Raw genomic sequence first — 19,210 nt, 5'->3', positions numbered from 1 at the left:
TTTTTAGCATTTTTTTGGTGACTATTTTTGGCGACTATTTTTTTATGAGTATTTTTTGTAGCACTTCATCGATGACTTTTTAAGCATTTGAGACATCATCGACACCTAGATATTTCAGTAAGTACATCATTAACGACTAAAACAATTATTTTTTAAAATTTTTGGCATGAATCAGATATTTTGGCATTCTCTTTAATTGTTAGATGAATAAATAAATGTACAACTCTAAAAATTGCTTCATATTTTACATGTTTATGATATATTGGCATTCTCTTTTTTGTTAATTATATTTTTTTATATTCTTTTTTTTACATATTTTTTTACTTTTAACAATTTTTATTTATCCCATGCATTGCATTTTATTTCCTGATGCCACTTGATTCCACTCGACCATAAGTCTAATGCATTTGGTAGATCTTGATTTGGGTTTCATGATAAAAAGTTTCTTCTCTTCCTATATGCATCTTAATCTGTATTATAATTTGATCATGTTGCATAGAGTTTTTCTCATTTATATTTATTTGTATGATATGATATTTGACAAATGCAAGTGTGTGCCTTGGTTTTTCTTTTTATAGTTATGTTCATGATCATTATGTTTTTTCCTATATACATGGATTGGCTTCTCTTTTGAGCTATGATCTTCAATGTAATTCTTGGACAATAAGTTCTAAAGACAATAAGTGTCAATTACCAGTTTGTCAAAATTGTTTTTATAGAAAATTCTTCAATTACTGATTATAAAATGATGATTGAAGAGACTGTCATGGAGGTATCAATACCTACACCAACACCTATTGATGGAACAAAGTAAAGAGAGTAACAGATAACTTACCCACATACTTATTCGTCCTACTATGAAGTACGATTGAGGTTTGACACGTTGATAGAGAAGGAACCTACTTCGTGGCCAAAAATATGGGTGTGACATATACCACAATAAATGTAGCATGAGTTAGAGGAGTCCCATAAAGTTGGGCTCAAATAAGCAGTCAATACATTTAGTAGTCAAAAGTACTGAAAATGAAAAGGTTGAGAAGCTTGTAGTCAAAACCATGCTTTTTTTCCTGAAAACATCTAAGTAGGGAGATTCATGTGTAACATCTGCGATTTTGCTTTAATTTAATTTTTAAATTCTTGTTAAAATCAGTTTTAGTTTAGGCTAAATTCGAGAGTCTACATTGACTCAACAGTGTTTTGGACTCAAAACAGGGTCCATGAGAGGCTCAGAAGGGTCACACCCAGCCCAGTAGGGTGCCAAGTACGATTAGGGCGGCTTTTAGGGGTTAGGGGTGACTGAGGGTTATTTGGATCTTGGATGAGTTAGGTTCGGATATAAACTTGAGTTTGGATCTAGTGTTGTTTTGGATCTTATGGTTGTATATGATTCTTTAATTTGGTTTTGGATTTGGATTTTTTTATTTGGTTCATAGATCCAATTCAACTGAGAATTAGATCTGGATCGAGTTTTGAATTTAGATCATGATTTTGGATCTAAATCATTTTCATATTTGGACCCAAGTGGGATTCACTCTAGGTTCTAGAGACCTCATTAGGAGGGTCTTTAAACTCTAGAGGATTCTAGAGAGGGTGGGATGCCTCTCCTAGTGGACCCCATAATTAATTAGATTAATTAGTAATTAATTAAAAATAAAATAGTAGCTAATTAAATTAATAACATAATTAATTAAGAGATTAGCTAGTGTATCTTTAGAATAGGGCTCTTAGGGATCAGTCTATTTAGAAAAAATTGTTAGGGTTGGATTCTAAGGAGGAGACGCCCCTCCCCCTTGGTGGGTTTTCTAATATATAAAAAAAAAGAGGTAGGTCTCTTTCTTATTCTTCATCTGACCTTGAAATCTCTAAGATTGAGTGTCAATCTCTAGAACACATTTTTATAGATATATGTTACCATAGAATAAAAAAGAAAAACAATTTTTTGAAATAGGACAATTTTTTAGCTTCTAATGTGAAAAATGATTTGGGAAATATTCCTTCTTGCTATTTGTTAGATCTTATTTATTTTAACATTTTTAATATATTAATGTTAGGTTTTATTGATGAAATATAAGTTTTATAAGTTCTGAAAATTCGTTATATGCTTGAATTCATGTTCTTGTATGCGAAAGATTATTTTAAAGAAGGTTTAGGCAAAAACACTTTTAGGGTTTTGATGTTTTCGATAAAGAAAGTTGATCTGAGCATATATGATAGATTATTTCATGTTTAGCATAAATAAACAACATTTTATTGCATAAAAAATCCATGTTTTCATGATTGTTTAGGGTTTCTTATGATTCTTGCATAGATGTAATCATATTTAAGGTATTTCTTGAAGGTTTTGTGATTCTTGGATGATATATATTATTGTTTTAGCAAGATTAGCATGAATCTAAGCAAATATGTGTTGTATGATGATGTAGATATGTTTAAAGTATCAAAAATCATGATTTTATGGATTTTTACCTTGAATCTTGTTCTCGCTTGATGGATCTTACATGAGTTTGATTCTTGGCTTTTTTGTCTTCATTTTTTTTATCCCAACTTATTTCAGAAAAGTATCGATATCTCTATAAAAATAAAGTCAATAAATTAAATTAAAAATACTGAAGTGTTGTACACATCTAGGGCTTGAATTTATAAACTCGTTTCACTCATTTTGATCAGTATTGAGGCCAAAATGTTCTTTATAATAGAGCATAGGTTTTCTGCTCTTTCTACAAGATTGTTTTGACCCACGTATTTGTTGGTTCTAAAGACCCAACCAAGACTGATCAAAATAAATTGAGAAAAAAAATCTGAGCGAAAGATAATGGGTATAAAAAAATCTTGTAAAAAGGGTTTTCTCAAAAGATTTTTCTGTAGGCCTGAAGAAATTCCCCAAACTGGAATAAATTTTTGCAGTTGACAGGATCTGGCTTATATTTTTCCTGAACAGGGTTTAGTCAAAAAAAAATTATGATTTTATTATCACGAATTTTTTAGTTCTATTTCTTAGACTATGTTTCTGAGATATAAGGGCAGTCCTAGTAAAATTAGGAAAGTGTAATTCGATTCTTGTGATTTTTGGTGGGTTTTTTAAAAATGGATTAATAGGGATCTGAATTCACACATTATGACATGTATGGATACTTAAGTGTATTTTACATTATTCAACATGTTTATTGTTGTTGATCTTGAAATTTGAGCTTATATGCATGCAAACTGAATGTATTTTATGTTTTTCTTGATTTACAATCATTCATATGACATGCATTGTTAATAAACATTGAATATCATAAGGCATAATCAGTGTAAAGTGAATTGTTACACATATTATTTTTTGTTTAAGCATGATCATGAAATGCATATAGTTGCAGCCTTTATGTATGTATGTGGATATATGATATGGTGTTAATGATGTGTGATATGAGCATGTATACGGCTCGGCTGTGAGCTAAGGATCGGTGAAATCTATGGGTGTCTGTGGTGCACTAGAGACATAAAAGATATTCATGTATATAATCACATAATTGTCTCGTAGAGGCCAAGCTCATAGTGTTAACTATGGGATCTGAATGGGTCAAAACAGGCATGCTTATGGAATCTTCAATTGAAAGATTGTGTTGGTGAAACTGGGTGTGTGTGCGATGAGCACATAAAATTTAATTTATGAGCCTAATAATTAAATAGCACTCATGATCCATTAGGAATAGGTCCTTTGGACTAGGACCCACTTTGGAGAGAGTGGGGGTACACGACTAGGTGACCATTGAGTTGGTTTGGAGAGCAGCAGCATCTCCTAGTTCCCTATCTCCGATCGTAAAGGGTCAGGACTACCATGTATCCTAGGTGGTATATCCAAAATCTCTGTAAAGTAGGAATCGATTTCGCGTAGGACCACTGGGAGTTTCTCTCAGTTACGGACTGCTCCAATGGAACCTTGGTGTGAGGTTGTAGATTCTTTAATTCAATGAGGTTAATAAAATACATGACATAGTATACCCCTCATTGGATTAGTTGAATCGAAGTTAGGAACCCGAGAGTGTACCTTTGGGCATGAGAAAAAGTGAAACATAAGAAATCAGAATGGAATCATTATAATATTTCAGTTTGTACATAAATTGTTATTTCATTGATATGATGCATTGTAGCATGTTTATTCTATAATATAAATGTAAGCATGATTGGTTATGTAGATATAAATTATACTTAATTCTGATATTGTGATATTGCATGATTTGGACGTTATCTGAAAATATGTCAATGCTTATTCTGTGATTAAAATATTTGTGTTCACGTGTTTTGGTGATTACCTATTAGGGTTGTGGACTTATGCATTTATTTATAATATTTTAGGCAATGAGTAGGTTGGAGGGTGATGACAGTAAGCTCAGGGTGACGCCAAGAAGATCATAGTTCTTTGAGGCTTTTAGAGGAAATAATATTTTATTATTTATTTGATTAAGTCTTGTAAACTTTGATAATATTTGATACTAGTATTTGATTTATTTTAAATACAAATTATGGTTTGATTGAGTTATTCTAGTTTTACTTGTATGTGTGTGATATTTGTAACTCGCTCAAGGCTTGAACTATTTTAAAAAAGAGTTTTCACTGTATTTTTTGAAAATCACGTAAAGAGGTTTAAAAAAAAAATCTTAAATTTTTGGTTTCAAAAATTGGGGCATTACAACCTTGGTATCATAGCTTAGGAATAAAATGGTTTGGGATACCAAACTGACTTGGGGAAAGACAGACTTGTTTTCAGAGCCTAAGTTAAAGAATTTGTGACTCTTGGCCCATCGAGCATTCAGTCATCATTGTAAGTATGATTTAGTTTAAATTTTGATTGTTTGATTATTGTTGCTTGAAAACTGTAGTGTAATGTGAGAACCTAGACATATGCTATGGACACTACTTAGGAATTTGGGTTAGAAATTTACTTTGTTTTCTTGTTGGATATTTTGTCTGTTACGTTGGGTTACCCCCTAGGTGAGAGATGGACTTTGCTATTGAGTTGGTGCCTGGAACGGCCCTAATCTCCAAAGATCCATTCAGGATGGCATCAACTGAGCTTGAGAAGTTCAATAAATAGTTATAGGAGTTGTCAAATAGGGGTTTCATTCGACCGAGTATGTCACCGTGGGTAGCACGGGTGTTGTTTGTTAAGAAGAATTATGGTTCTTTGTGGTTATGCATCGATTATAGGATGTTGAACCAAGTGATGATCAAGAACAAATACATGTTGCTACAGATTAAGGATTTAGAGACTTTGTTGAAGTTCAGTACGGCCTTTCATCCTTAGACAGATGGCCAGTCAGAAATGATGATTCAGACTCTGGAGGATATGTTGAGAGCTTGTGTTTTGGATTGGAAAGGTGAGTGGGATAAGCATGTTGTATTGGCAGAGTTTGCCTACAACAACAGCTACCATGTGAGTATTAGCATGACACCATACAAGGCACTGTATGGACGGTCGTGTAGATCACCAGCATATTGGGATGAAGTTGGTGCGCGTACTCTAAACACACCAGTAGTGATAGAGCATTACACTAAGCAGGTACGCAGGATTCATAACAATAGACAAAAGAAGTTATGCAGATTGTTGACGTCAAGAGCTCACATTCGAGGTTGAAGATTTTATTTTTATGTAGGTTTCTCCTGCTAAGAGTGTGTTCATGTTTGAAAAGAAAAGAAAACTTAGTCCTAGATTTGTATGATCATTTAAGGTTTTGGAGAAGGTAGGCACAACATCGTATAGGGTGGAGTTACCACCTAAGTACGAGAAGATCCATGATGTGTTTCACGTGTCAATATTAAGGAAATGCATATCAGACCCATCATACATGATTCAGTATGAGGATGTTGAGGTGCAGGAAGACTTGACTACAGAGGAGCACCCAGTAGAGATTATGGACCATAAGGAGAAAGTATTGATATTGAAGACGGTTCCCTTAGTAAAGGTATGTTGGCAACACCACAGTATTAAGGAGTGTAAGTGGGAGCCTAAGGCTAGTACGAAGGAGAAATACCCTTACCTATTTGAGTGAGTACAATTTTTGCGTATGAAATTTCTTTAAGGGAGATAAAATATAACATTTGTGATTTTGCTTTAATTTAACTTTTAAATTCTTATTAAAATTAATTTTTAGTTCAGGAAAAATTCAAGAGTCTACGTTGACTCAGCAGTATTTTGGACTCAGAGCAAGGTTCATGAGAGGCTCAGAGGGGTCACGCTCAGCCTAGTAGGGTGTTAGGTACGGTTAGGGTAGCTCCCAGGGGTTCAGGGGTGATGCAGGGTTATTTGAATCTTCGATGGGTAAGGTTCAGATCCAAACCTGAGTTTGGATCTAGTATTATTTTGGATCTTATGGTTGTATATAAATCTTTAATTTGGTTTTGGATTCGGATCTTTTCGTTTGATTCCTAAATCCAATCCAACTGAGAATTGGATCTGGATCAGGTTTTGGATCTTGATCGTTTTTATATTTAGACCCAAGTGAGATCCACTCCAGGTTCTAGAGACCTCATTAGGAGGGTCTTTAAACCCTAGAGATTTTAGAGAGGGTGGGATGCCGCCCCTAATGAACACCATAATTAATTAGATTAATTAGTAATCAATTAAGATTAAAATAATAGTTAATTAAACTAATTGCATAATTAATTAAGATATTATCTAGTGTGTCTTTCACTACAAGAAAATTGTTAATTAGCGATGGAAATTTGCGACGGATTTTTTCCGTCGCTAATTAGCGACAGATTAGCTAGAGAAACAATTTGTCGCTAATTAGCGACGGATTAGCGAGGAAACAATTTTTATCGCTAATCCGTCGCTACTTAGCGACGGATTAGCGACATCAATTTTTTGTCGCTAATTCTTAATACAAGAAAACCATTTTAGCGAAGGATTTAGAGAGGGAACTCTGTCGTCGCTAATTAGCGACGGCTTAGAGACAGAATATATTCCGTCGCTATTTTGGTATTTTGATTTACGACGGAATTATTTCGTTGCTAAATGTCGCGTAAATCCCTAATCCCATCCCTCTTTCTCTTTTTCCTGTTTCGCTGTCTTGCTCCCGCCCGCCGCCCGTCGGCCTCTATCCGGCCCCCACCATCCACCGCTCGCCAGCCGCCGCCGCTCCCCGTCAGCCTCCCGCCACCGCCCGACGACGCGCAGGTAATCATTTCCGACAGCAGGGGGACGACCCCCCTGCATTTCTCTTCTAACCCCTCTGGTACGGTAAGTCATCTTCATTCTTCTTCTTCTTCTTCTTCTTCTTCTTCTTCTTCTTCTTCTTCTTCTTCTTCTTCTTCTTCCTCTGATTCCTCATCTGCATTTTCTTCTTCTTCCATTAATTCTGTATAAAACAGAATAAATAAAAAACAAAAACAAGAGAAATAAAAAGAAAAAGAAAAAAACAATAGATCGAATTAGCATTTGTTTCTCTGTTTCCCGTCTTAAGCATCTGCAAATTTTTTTAATCGGTTCATAGATCTGAGTTTTTATTTTCATTGTTTGTCGATTGTTGTTGTTCATTGTTGATTTTTCTTGTTTTACAGTCGTCAATTTCATGTTTTTTTTTTTATTTCTTGTGTTTTTTTTCTGCATTACACTTTCAGTTTACATTCAATTGTCTCTATTTGTTTTTAATTTAGTGTTTCTGCATTATGATTCAGTCATCGTAATAGATTTGTGTTTCTTAATTCTCGAACTATTCCAATTCCTGTTTTCATCTTTAGCATAAATCTGATATTCATTTTATGTCTTGTTTGATGTCAATTTTTTATTTTTCTGTTTTCATTGTTTAATTTCCTGCTTTTCATTTGAGTCGGTTCCTGTTTGCTTTCTTTTTCAGCATTGCATTACCTGTTTTTTCTTTTCTGAATTTTCAGTAATTTTCTGTTTGCTTTACTGTTTACATTGGGTATAGTTTTAGTTTTTTTTTTCTGTTGCTAATTGTTCCTGTTTTTAATTTCTAGTTCTAATTTCCTGTTTTTAATTTTTCCTTGTTTTCTTTTCTTTCATTCAAAATTCTGTTTGTCCAGTTTTATGTTTCATGCTTTTATCTGATTTTTTTTATGTCTATTTCATTCAAATTTTATTTTCCTGAATTTTTTTACAAGTTCATTTTTCTGTTTTCCTGTACTTCAATTTCCAATTGTGTTTTTCTCGTTATTTTCTTGTTTCATTTTTCTGTGTTTGCTTTTGATCATTGCATTTCATGTTTAGATAATTCCTTGTCTGCATTTCTTGTTTTGCTAATTTTTGTTAATCTTTTAGTTTTTCATTCTTATAAAAGTTCTATTTAGTCTTTTTGCTTCCTTTGCATAAGTGTTTGTGTTTCCCTAATTAGCTTCAATATTCATTGCAGTACATTACTTGCACACTTTATTTCATCGCATTTCATCATTAAATATATCATCATCAGTTTAGTTGTTTTTTGCATTGCATAAGTGTTTGTGTTTCCCTAATTAACTTCAATATTCATTGCAGTACATTACTTGCACACTTTATTTCATCGCATTTCATCATTAGATATATCATCATCAGTTTAGTTGTTTTTTGCATTGCATAAGTGTTTGTGTTTCCCTAATTAGCTTCAATATTCATTGCAGTACATTACTTGCACACTTTATTTCATCGCATTTCATCATTATATATATCATCATCAGTTTAGTTGTTTTTTTTTTCGGCAGGTGGTGACTTCATTTTAACACAGTGTTTTTTGCAGATTTCTCAACGAAACTCGCTTGTGCTCCGCCACCCGTGGTAAGTAAGTGACAAAAATAATGCAAATCGGGTAAATACCCGTGGTGAGTAAGTGATGCAAGCGCATCACATGTTATTTAATTTATTGAATGTAACACTTTATTGTTCACACACTCACTTAGTTGTTGATATCTAGGACTACTTTGTTGGAGTTCGGAGATCATGCTGAGCATGATTTTAATATATGAATATAGAAGTGTTTTTATTTTTGGAGTACGGAGTCCATGCTAGGCATGGTAGTAGTTAGTGGGATATTGAAGTGTGTTTGTTGCAGGTACATGTTTGATATTTGTTTGATATGAATTATTTCGATGTATTGCAATGTTTGATGTGATTGTATCCATGCTTGCATGTAGTTACTTTCAATTTGATTATGTCTTCCATGTGAAATTGTATACTGAAAGCATGCTTCAAATGAATGTATCGTGTCATGAATAGTTTGCACATAAAAATATTAAGTTATTAATGCATGCATCATAATTCTTGTGATTGTATGACATCATATATTGCATGATAAATTTGATATTTTCTTCATCATAGCATTCTGATGGTTCTCTTTTAACTGGTTAGGATACTATTCGTAACATCATACGACAAAATGACTGCAAACCGTGAATGAATGTACCGTATGATAGTGGACAATGAGTTATCGCATGAATATATGGATGGTGTTGACAGTTTTATTGAATTTGCAATGGCAAGTTTCAGTACAGTAGATCCCACAGGTCGGATTAGGTGTCCCTGCAAGATTTGTAAGAATAATCGATTTGTAGAACCTCAGGGCGTTAGACATCACCTATACAGGAAAGGTTTTGTGAGTGATTATCAGAACTGGACGTTTCATGGAGAAGAATTTAGAAACGATTTTGATGCACGGGTGAATGTGGTGCACGATAATTCATATACGAATTTGATATTTGATGCCGCAGGAACAGAACTGGGTTCTGTTATGAGTTCTAGTGATGTAAGAACTGTCGTAGATGAAGAATCATCAAACGATGCAGCTAGTAGATTTTATGATTTACTTAGAGATGCTGATGAGCCACTTTGGAACGGTTGTGAGAGTCACACTATCTTGTCTGCAGTTCTTCAACTAATGAATTTGAAGTCCGAGTATAATTTGAGTCAATCATGTTTTGACCATTTGTGCATGATTGTGAAGAGTATGTTGCCCAAAGATGAGAAATTGCCACAAAATTTCTATCGTGCGAAAGTTATGGTCAACGCTCTAGGTGTGGGTTACAAAAAGATTGATGCTTGTCCAAATCACTGCATGTTGTATTTCAAGGAGCAGGAAAACAACATATCATGCCCATCATGTGGGCATCCTCGGTTCAAGCCAAAGACAAGAGGCAATGGTAGCACGAGATCAAAGGAAGTTTCATACAAGTCGCTCCGCTACTTTCCTATCACTCCTAGATTGCAGCGATTGTATATGTCTTCAAGGACAGCTAAACACATGAGATGGCATGCAAATAAAGTTCGACACGATGAAAACAATATCACACATCCTATTGACGCTGAAGCTTGGAAGCACTTTGATCGTACTCATCAGAACTTCGCAATGGAAGTGCGAAATGTTAGACTCGGTCTATGTACATATGGATTTAATCCATTTGGGAGTAGATCAACTCCATACTCATGCTGGCCAGTATTTGTAACTCCATACAACCTTCCACCAAGCTTGTGTATGAAACGTCCAAATCTTTTTTTGTCTCTGTTGATCCCTGGTCCGACCTTACCTGGCCAAAATCTTGATGTATATCTAAGGCCATTGATTGATGAACTAAAAGTACTGTGGGATGACGGTGTTACCACGTATGATGCCCACAAAAAACAAAATTTCAACATGAAGGTCGTTGTTATATGGACAATCAGTGACTTCCCTACATATGGTATGTTATCTGGTTGGAGCACACATGGGAGGTTGGCTTGTCCATACTGCATGGAGGATTCTAAAGCTTTTAGATTGAGGCATGGAAGGAAGCCTTGCTGGTTTGAGTGCCATCGTCGATTTCTACCCAGCGATCATCCGTTCCGACGACAAAAGAATGTGTTTAAAGCAGGCACAACTGAAACGGAAGGTCCATCCTCAAGATTGTCCGGCATAGAGATTCTAAGAAAATTGCGATACTTTCCAGATGTATTAACAGATGCCCGCAGTCCTACACCCTTCCGTGGATTTGGGAAGGATCACAATTGGACGAAGAAATCTATTTTTTGGGAACTACCGTATTGGCTGACCCTATTGATACGACATAATTTGGATGTGATGCATGTAGAGAAAAATGTGTTTGATAATGTGTTCAATACAGTAATGAATATTAAAGGAAAAATGAAGGATAATCCGAAGGCCCGTATGGATTTAAAATTAATATGTAAAAGACCAGAATTGGAACTCAAAGAGTATAATGGCAAAGTACTGAAACCAAAGGCAAAGTACGTGCTCGGACCTGATCAAATAAAACATGTATGTCAATGGTTGAGACAACTGAGATTTCCAGATGGATATGTCTATAACATTGCTCGGGCTGTGAAGATTGACGATGGACAATTATATGGGTTGAAAAGCCATGATTATCATATCTTTATGCAACGATTGATACCCCTAGCATTCCATGATATGTTAGACAAACCTATATGGGGGTATTGTCTGAGTTGAGCGGATTTTTCAGAACATTGTACGCATCGGAGGTCGTTGTATCAGATGTAAAGAATCTCGAGGACTCTGTCATCACCACTGTTTGTCTGCTAGAAAAGATATTTCCGCCAGCATTTTTCGATGTTATGGAACATTTGATCATACATCTGCCATATGAACTAAGGGTTGGTGGCCCTGTGCAGTATCGATGGATGTACCCATTTGAAAGGTATATGTTTTTTTATATTTGTCTCTTTAATGACAGATATTTAAAATTTGAAATGTATATTCTTGTCAGATGCATGTTCGACCTAAAAAAAAAGGTTCGTAATAAAGCAAGAGTAGAAGGCTCTATTTGTGAGGCGTACACTTTAGAAGAGATTTCAAATTTCTCATCTATGTATTTCGAACCTCATATTCCAACACGTTACACATGCCCGCCCCGTAACGATGATGGAGAACAAGTAACTGTAGCTGACAAGCTGTCGATATTTCAACCACTTGGGCATGCATTTGGTAGTTGCCGATCAAGGCTATTGACAGATCGAGAGCAAGATGCAGCACACATCTATATTCTTTTTAATTACTCAGTGATCGACCCATACATCTAGTAAGTATATGTATATGCAACTCAATTATAAATTCTTTTATGTTCTATATGTGGATACATGGCTCGGTAATATAAGTATTTGTGGTTTGCAGACGATTTGATCTGGAGTTGCAAAGCGAAGTTTCACATCTCACTGATGCAGAAGTACAAAAAGAACGTGAAACTAAGTTTGTGGAGTGGTTGAAACAGTTGGTAAAGAAGCTAACATAAATTTTGTACTTATAAACAACACTAAGTTACTTAATTGATCGTGATCACAATCATTGTTTATGTTTGTGCGTAGGTTTGCCATGGTGATGTTAAAGATCAAGGAATATGTGATTTAGAAAATGGTCTGACCAAAGTTGTGCAATGCTACAACGGGTATATCGTAAATGGTTATCGATTCCATACAAAAGACTACGGTATAAAAAAATCAACGATAAATAGTGGCGTGTGTGTCAAGGGTAGCAGCTACGGTGAAAATGAACATGATTACTACGGTGTTATAGAGGAAATAATGGAGTTGACTTACTTAGGCATGAATAACAGGGTTACGATATTCAAGTGTCATTGGTTTGATCCAACTGCAACAAGACTCGACAAAGCTTCAGGCATTGTGAAGGTGAATCATAAATCCAGGTTTGGAACATATGAACCATTCATATTAGCCTCGCAAGCTCAACAAGTTTATTATACTTCATATCCGAGTATAAAAAAGTCAGATAGAAATGAATGGTGGGCAGTTTGCAAGGTGAAGTCCAAACTATACCCCGAGTATGATCATTTACAGGAAGATGAGTTAGCTGAAGACAACGATTACTATCAATCAGATGTTGTCTATGACTTCGCTTATGGTCACGATGTTGCGCATGATATGCATGTCATATCTCCATTGGCCGATGAAACATTCATAGAGGAATGTGATCCAAATGATGTACCAAGTGGATGGACAAACAATAAAGAAGAAGAAGAAGAAAGTCAAACTAGTGACGAGGAAGAATTCTCAAGCTAGTGAGCAAAATCTTATACTACAAACCTCTATTTAAATGCATTGCAGTACTTGATGTGAGTTGTATTGCAATACTTGGTGTGAATGATTAAAAATTTTATTTGAATGTATTGTAATACTTGATACGAATGATTCGAATGCATTGCAATACTTGATGTGAATGATTAAAAATTTTAATTGAATGTATTGTAATACTTGATACGAATTATTCGAATGCATTGCAATACTTGATGTGAATGATTTGAATTATTTGAATGTATTGTAATACTTGATGTAAATGCATGAGTTGTATTGCAACACTTGATGTGAATGATTAAAAATTTTATTTGAATGTATTGTGATACTTGATACGAATGATTTGAATGCATTGTAATACTTGATGTGAATGATTTAAATTATTTGAATGTATTGTAATACTTGATACGAATGATTCGAATGCATTGCAATACTTGATGTGAATGATTTCAATTATTTGAATGTATTATAATTTATGCAACGAATGATTTGAATTATTGCAATACTTGATGTGAATGATTTGAATTATTTGAATGCATTGTAATACTTGATGCGAATGATTTGAATGCATTGCAATGCTTGATGTGAATGACTTGAATGCATTGTAATACTTGATGTGAATTATTTGAATGTATTGTATGACATATGTTATTTGTTAGAATATGGTTCGTGGAGGTTATAGTGGTCGCTCATCCAGTAGTAGCCAGGCTCAGCCTTCATCTTCACGGGCTTCTATGATAGGTATATCATATAACTAATTGGATGCTTGATTAGTTCAAATGTGCATTCTGAGAATTTCTAACATATTTTTTTACAGATGATGTTGCGCCTGTACACGACCCACCTACACCAGTTGATCACACAAGTCAAGAGCCAACACAGGAAACAGGGTCTTCTCAGGCTGGCACAAGAAGACTCATTCGAATAGTGTATATCGATAATCGACCGTAAGTATTTTGTTTTCAATTATTGCATATCTTATAAATATTTTATATTGATATTTACTGTGTAACAATTCATGTGCAGCACGAGGTTTGAGCCACAAGAAGTAGTACGGGAGATTAAGAATTCACTTCTTCAACATCTACCAGAACCGGTTGCTCAATGGAAGGAGTACCCAAAGGAGGTGTTAGACAGATTGTGGTCCTCATTCATGGTATACAGTTGTTCCTCATAGTTAATATGTTTCATATTTAATTTATTTAAGTAATGTCTATTGACTTTCTGAAAATATTTGTAGGCTTTGAATCGCTTCGCAACTACGGTGGAAGAAAATGATGCAAGGAAGGTGTGGCAGAAGGTGGCTGCCAATCGATTTGCAGACATGCTGCACACTATGAAGACTGCAGCAAAAAAAGCATCTGGTGTAGTAGATGATTCATTACTGTGGAAGGGACATGGCCCTATTACTATCAGGAGAGATTACTGGGATGAAATGTGCGATAAGTGGGCGGGAGATGCATTTAGAAATCGCTCTGCGAAGGCTGCACAAAATCGATCGAAGATGCCCGAAGCCCATCTACACACAGGTGGATCTAAGACATTTGGGAGCCACCTGAAGAAAATGGTAACTCATCAATATATAATATTAATTTTATAAGTATTGTTGCAAACTTGTGTACTAAATCTTTTGTCATTTAACTTCGCAGGAAGCAGAAAAAGGAGACAGTGTATCATATAAGGATGTGTTTGTTGAAACACATAAACAGAAGACTACGAGAGTCTTCGTATCAGAGAAGGCGAGAACGACAACGGTATGTATTTATTCTATCAATAATCATTGCAATATATATGCAAGTTATCATAATGTTATCATTAATTATTAATGAATATTTTAAACATTATTTTGTAGGATGCATATGAGCAACAGATGGTAGAGCGATATGGCGATGACGCTACTCAGCATCCATCATTTGATCCTACAGCATGGGTGACTGCAGCAGGTGAACCCAAAAAAGGTCGCGTGTTCGGGTTTGGGAGTAATATGAACACTTCACCAGTTATTGCTTCTTCCAGTTACGGCTCACCGACTTCTTGCGCCGACATAAGCTCCAAGCAGCAGACTATTCTTTCCGGTGATGATGTACGCCAGATCGTTACGGAATCACTGAATAACTACTTTCATGACACTGTCGCCCCCTTTCTCCGAAATGAGATCAACAATCTTGTTCTGAACAGGGGATCTTCGATTCCAGGTCCCTCTCAGGTATAATCACATATTCAGTTTTTTGTCTGCCTTAGAACACATATGAGCATAATCAAATCACATATATAACTTTTTTCCTGCCTTAGAGCACATATGAGCAAGATAGAATCAGATATAGAGTTTTTTGCCTGCCTTAGAGCACATATGAGCATGCTATAATAACATATAGAGTTTTTTTATTGCCTTAGAGCACATATGAGCATGCTATAATCACATGTAAAAATTTTTGCCTGCCTTAGAGCACATATGAGCATGCTATAATCACATATTCAGTTTTTTGACTGCCTAAGAACACATATGAGCATGATAGAATCACATATAAAGTTTTTTTGACTGCCTTAGAACACATATGAGCATGATAGAATCACATATAAAGTTTTTTTGACTGCCTTAGAGCACATATGAGCATGCTATAATCACATATTCAGTTTTTTGACTGCCTAAGAACACATATGAGCATGTTATAATCACATATTCAGTTTTTTGACTGCCTTAGCACACATATGAGCATGATAGAATCACATATAGAGTTTTTTTATTGCCTTAGAGCACATATGAGCATGCTATAATCACATATAAAGTTTTTTTGCCTGCCTTAGAGCACATATGAGCATGCTATAATCACATATTCAGTTTTTTGACTGCCTAAGAACATATATGAGCATGTTATAATCACATATTCAGTTTTTTGACTACCTTAAAACACATATGAGCATGCACAAATCACATATAGAGTTTTTTTACTGCCTTAGAACATATATCATTTATGATAGAATCACATATAAAATTTTTTTGTTTTGCCTGCCTTAGAGCACATATGAGCATGCTATAATCACATATTCAATTTTTTGACTGCCTTAGCACATATACGAGCATGATCGAAACACATATATAGTTTTTTGCCTGCCTTAAAGCACATCTGATCATGGTAGAATCACATATAGAGTTTTTCTAGCTGCCTTAGAACACATATGAACATGCTATAATTACATATTCAATTTTTTGACTGCCTTAACACACATATGAGCATGATAGAATCACATATATAACTTTTTGCCTGCCTTAGAGCACATATGAGCATGATAGAATCACATATAGAGTTTTTTTATTGCCTTAGATCACACATGAGCACATGATAGAATCACATATAGTGTGTAATTTATTTCATTATATTTTGTTTATCAATACTGACTGTTCTTTTCTTGTGTAGGCTGCTAGCGATAATCAGCGTAGTGGAGCTGAAGGGACAGATAAAGACAATGAACAAGAAGACGCACAAAATCTTGGCGATGATTAGAGAACTGTGTTGAAGAAGTTCTATCTTTTTATGTTTCCTAATTGTAATTGTTGAATTGTAAATAATTAAACTTGTTAATTTTAAGGTGGAACGATTAATTGTTGTAGATTCTTGTTTTATGGAATTTTTTTTGTGGTTTGTTTTTTATTTACAGGAAATATAAATTGTACAGGAAATATAAATTGTACCGTTCTCGGTATTTAATTTTCAAATAAATTTTTAAAAATTTTTTTTCGTGTTTGCGACGGATTAGCGACGGAACCATCCGTCGCTATTCATATAAATCTAGCGACGGCATAGCGACGGAAGTAAATCCGTCGCCAAGCCGTGGTCGTCGTTTAGTACCGGCGGATTGGCGACGGAATACAGCGCTCGTTAGTCCGTCGCAATTAGCGACGGACCTGGCGACGAAATAAATCCGTCGCCAGTTAGCGTCGAAATATTTGCGACGTAAGCATACCGTCGCCTCGTTGTCTCTAATCCGTCGCTACGCCTGTTAGCGACGGATTAGCGACGGAAAGTGGTCGTCGCTAATCTGCTGCTTTGTTGTAGTGTTTGGAATAGGGCTTTTAGGGATCATCCTAGCTAGAAAAAATGTTAAGATAGGACTCTAAGGAGGGGACCCCCTCCCTTGGTGGGTTTTCTAATATAAAAAGAAACAAAAAAAAAAGATAGGTAGGTATCTTTCTTATTCTTATTCTTATTCTTATTCTTATTCTTCTTTCCTATTCTTTCTTCTTCTTTATCATCATTCTTTCTTCTTCATCATCATCGTTATTTCTTCCTTCTTAGAGCTTTTTCAACAGTCATTTAAGCTCCTCTAAGGTTCTAAGACAAAAGACGAAGGTCGATCTACATTTGAGAACCCGATTAAGGTAGGTACATCTATCGCGTAGGCAAAGACTTTTTCAAATACATGAAATATGCATGAGACAATTTTCAAATCTGAACCAATAATGGATCAGACCATAAAATACCTCTCTAAGAATAAGTTTTAGTCTAGAGAACATGTTTTTATGGATCTATATTACCATAGAATCAAAAAGAAAAATGATTTTTGAAACAGGACAATTTTCAGGCTTCTAATATGAAAAACGATTTGGAAAAAGGTTCTTTCTTTCCATTTGTTAGATCTTATTTGTTTCAGCATGCTTAATATGTTAATGTTAGGTTTTATTGATGAAATATAAATTTTATAAGTTCTGAAAAATCATTATATGCTTCAATCCATATTCTTTTATGTGAAGAATCGTTTTAAAGAAGATTTAGGCAAAAATGTTTTTAGGGTTTTGATGTTTTTGATAAAGAAAGTTGATCTTAGCATATATAATAGATTATTTCATATTTAACATGATTAAATAGCATGTTATTTCATAAATAATCCATGTTCTCATTATTGTTTAGGGCTTCTTATGATTTTTGCATAGATATAATCATATTTGAGGTATTTTTTGAAGGTTTTGTAATTCTTAGATGACGTATGTTATTGTTTTAGCAAGATTAGCATGAATCTAAGTAAATATATGTTATATGGTGATGTAAATATGTTTGAAGCATCAAAAATCGTGATTGTATGGACTTTTACCTTGAATATTGTTCATACTTGATGGATCTTGCATGAGTTTGATTCATGGCTTTTCTATCCTCATTTTTTTATCCCAACCTATTTAAAAAAAAAAATCAATATCTCTATGAAAATGAAGTTAATAAATTAATTTAAAAATACTAGAGTGGTGTACACATCTAGGGCTTGAATTTGGAATTTTGTTTCACCTCGTTTAGATTAGTATTGAGGCCAAAATGTCCTTTGAAATAGAGCACAGGTTTTTTGCCCTATCTGCAGGACTGTTCTAATCCACGTATTTGTTGGTTCTAAAGACCCAACCAAGACTGATCAAAATAAATTGAAAAAAAATCTGAGTGAAAAGTAATAGGTATAAGCAAATTCTTTAAGAAGGGTTTTGTCAAAAGATTTTTTGTAGGCCTGGAGAAATTCCTCAAACCGGGATAAATTTTTATAGTTGACAGGATCTGACTTATATTTTATCTGAATAGGGTTTAGTTTGGGATTTTTTTTATTTTATCATAATGAATTTTTCAATTTTGTTTCTTCGATTGTGTTCCTGAGATATGGGGGCAATCCTAATAAAATTGAAAAGGTGTAATTCAGTTACTGTAATTTTTTATAGGTTTTTTAAAAATGAGTTAATAGAGATCTAAATTTACACATTGTGACATGTATGGATGCTTAAGTGTATTTTATATTACGCAGTATGATTATAGATGTTTATCTTTAAATTTGAGCTTATATGCCTGCAAACTGAATGTATTTTATATTGTTCTTGATTTATAACCATTCATATGACATGCATTGTTAATGAACATTGAATATCATAAGGCATGATCAATATAAAGTGAATTGTTACACATATTGTTGTTTGTTTAAGCATGATCATGAATTGCATGTGGTTGAATCCTTTATGTATGCATATGAACATATGACATGGCGATAATGATACATGATATGAGCATGTATATGGCTTGGGTGTGAGCTAGGGTTCGGTGAAACCTATAGGTGCCTATGGTATACTAGAGACAGAAAAGATACTCATGCAAATAATCACATAATTGCCTTGTGGAGGCTAGGCTCATATTGTTAACTGTGAGATCTGGATGGGTTAAAACAGACTTGCTTATG

Source organism: Nuphar pumila, chromosome 1 (genome assembly GCF_984573655.1).
Source record: "Nuphar pumila chromosome 1, dmNupPumi1.hap1.1, whole genome shotgun sequence".
Lineage (NCBI taxonomy): Eukaryota > Viridiplantae > Streptophyta > Magnoliopsida > Nymphaeales > Nymphaeaceae > Nuphar > Nuphar pumila.
The sequence above is the reverse complement of the archived record's forward strand: the minus strand, read 5'-3'. Positions refer to the sequence as shown.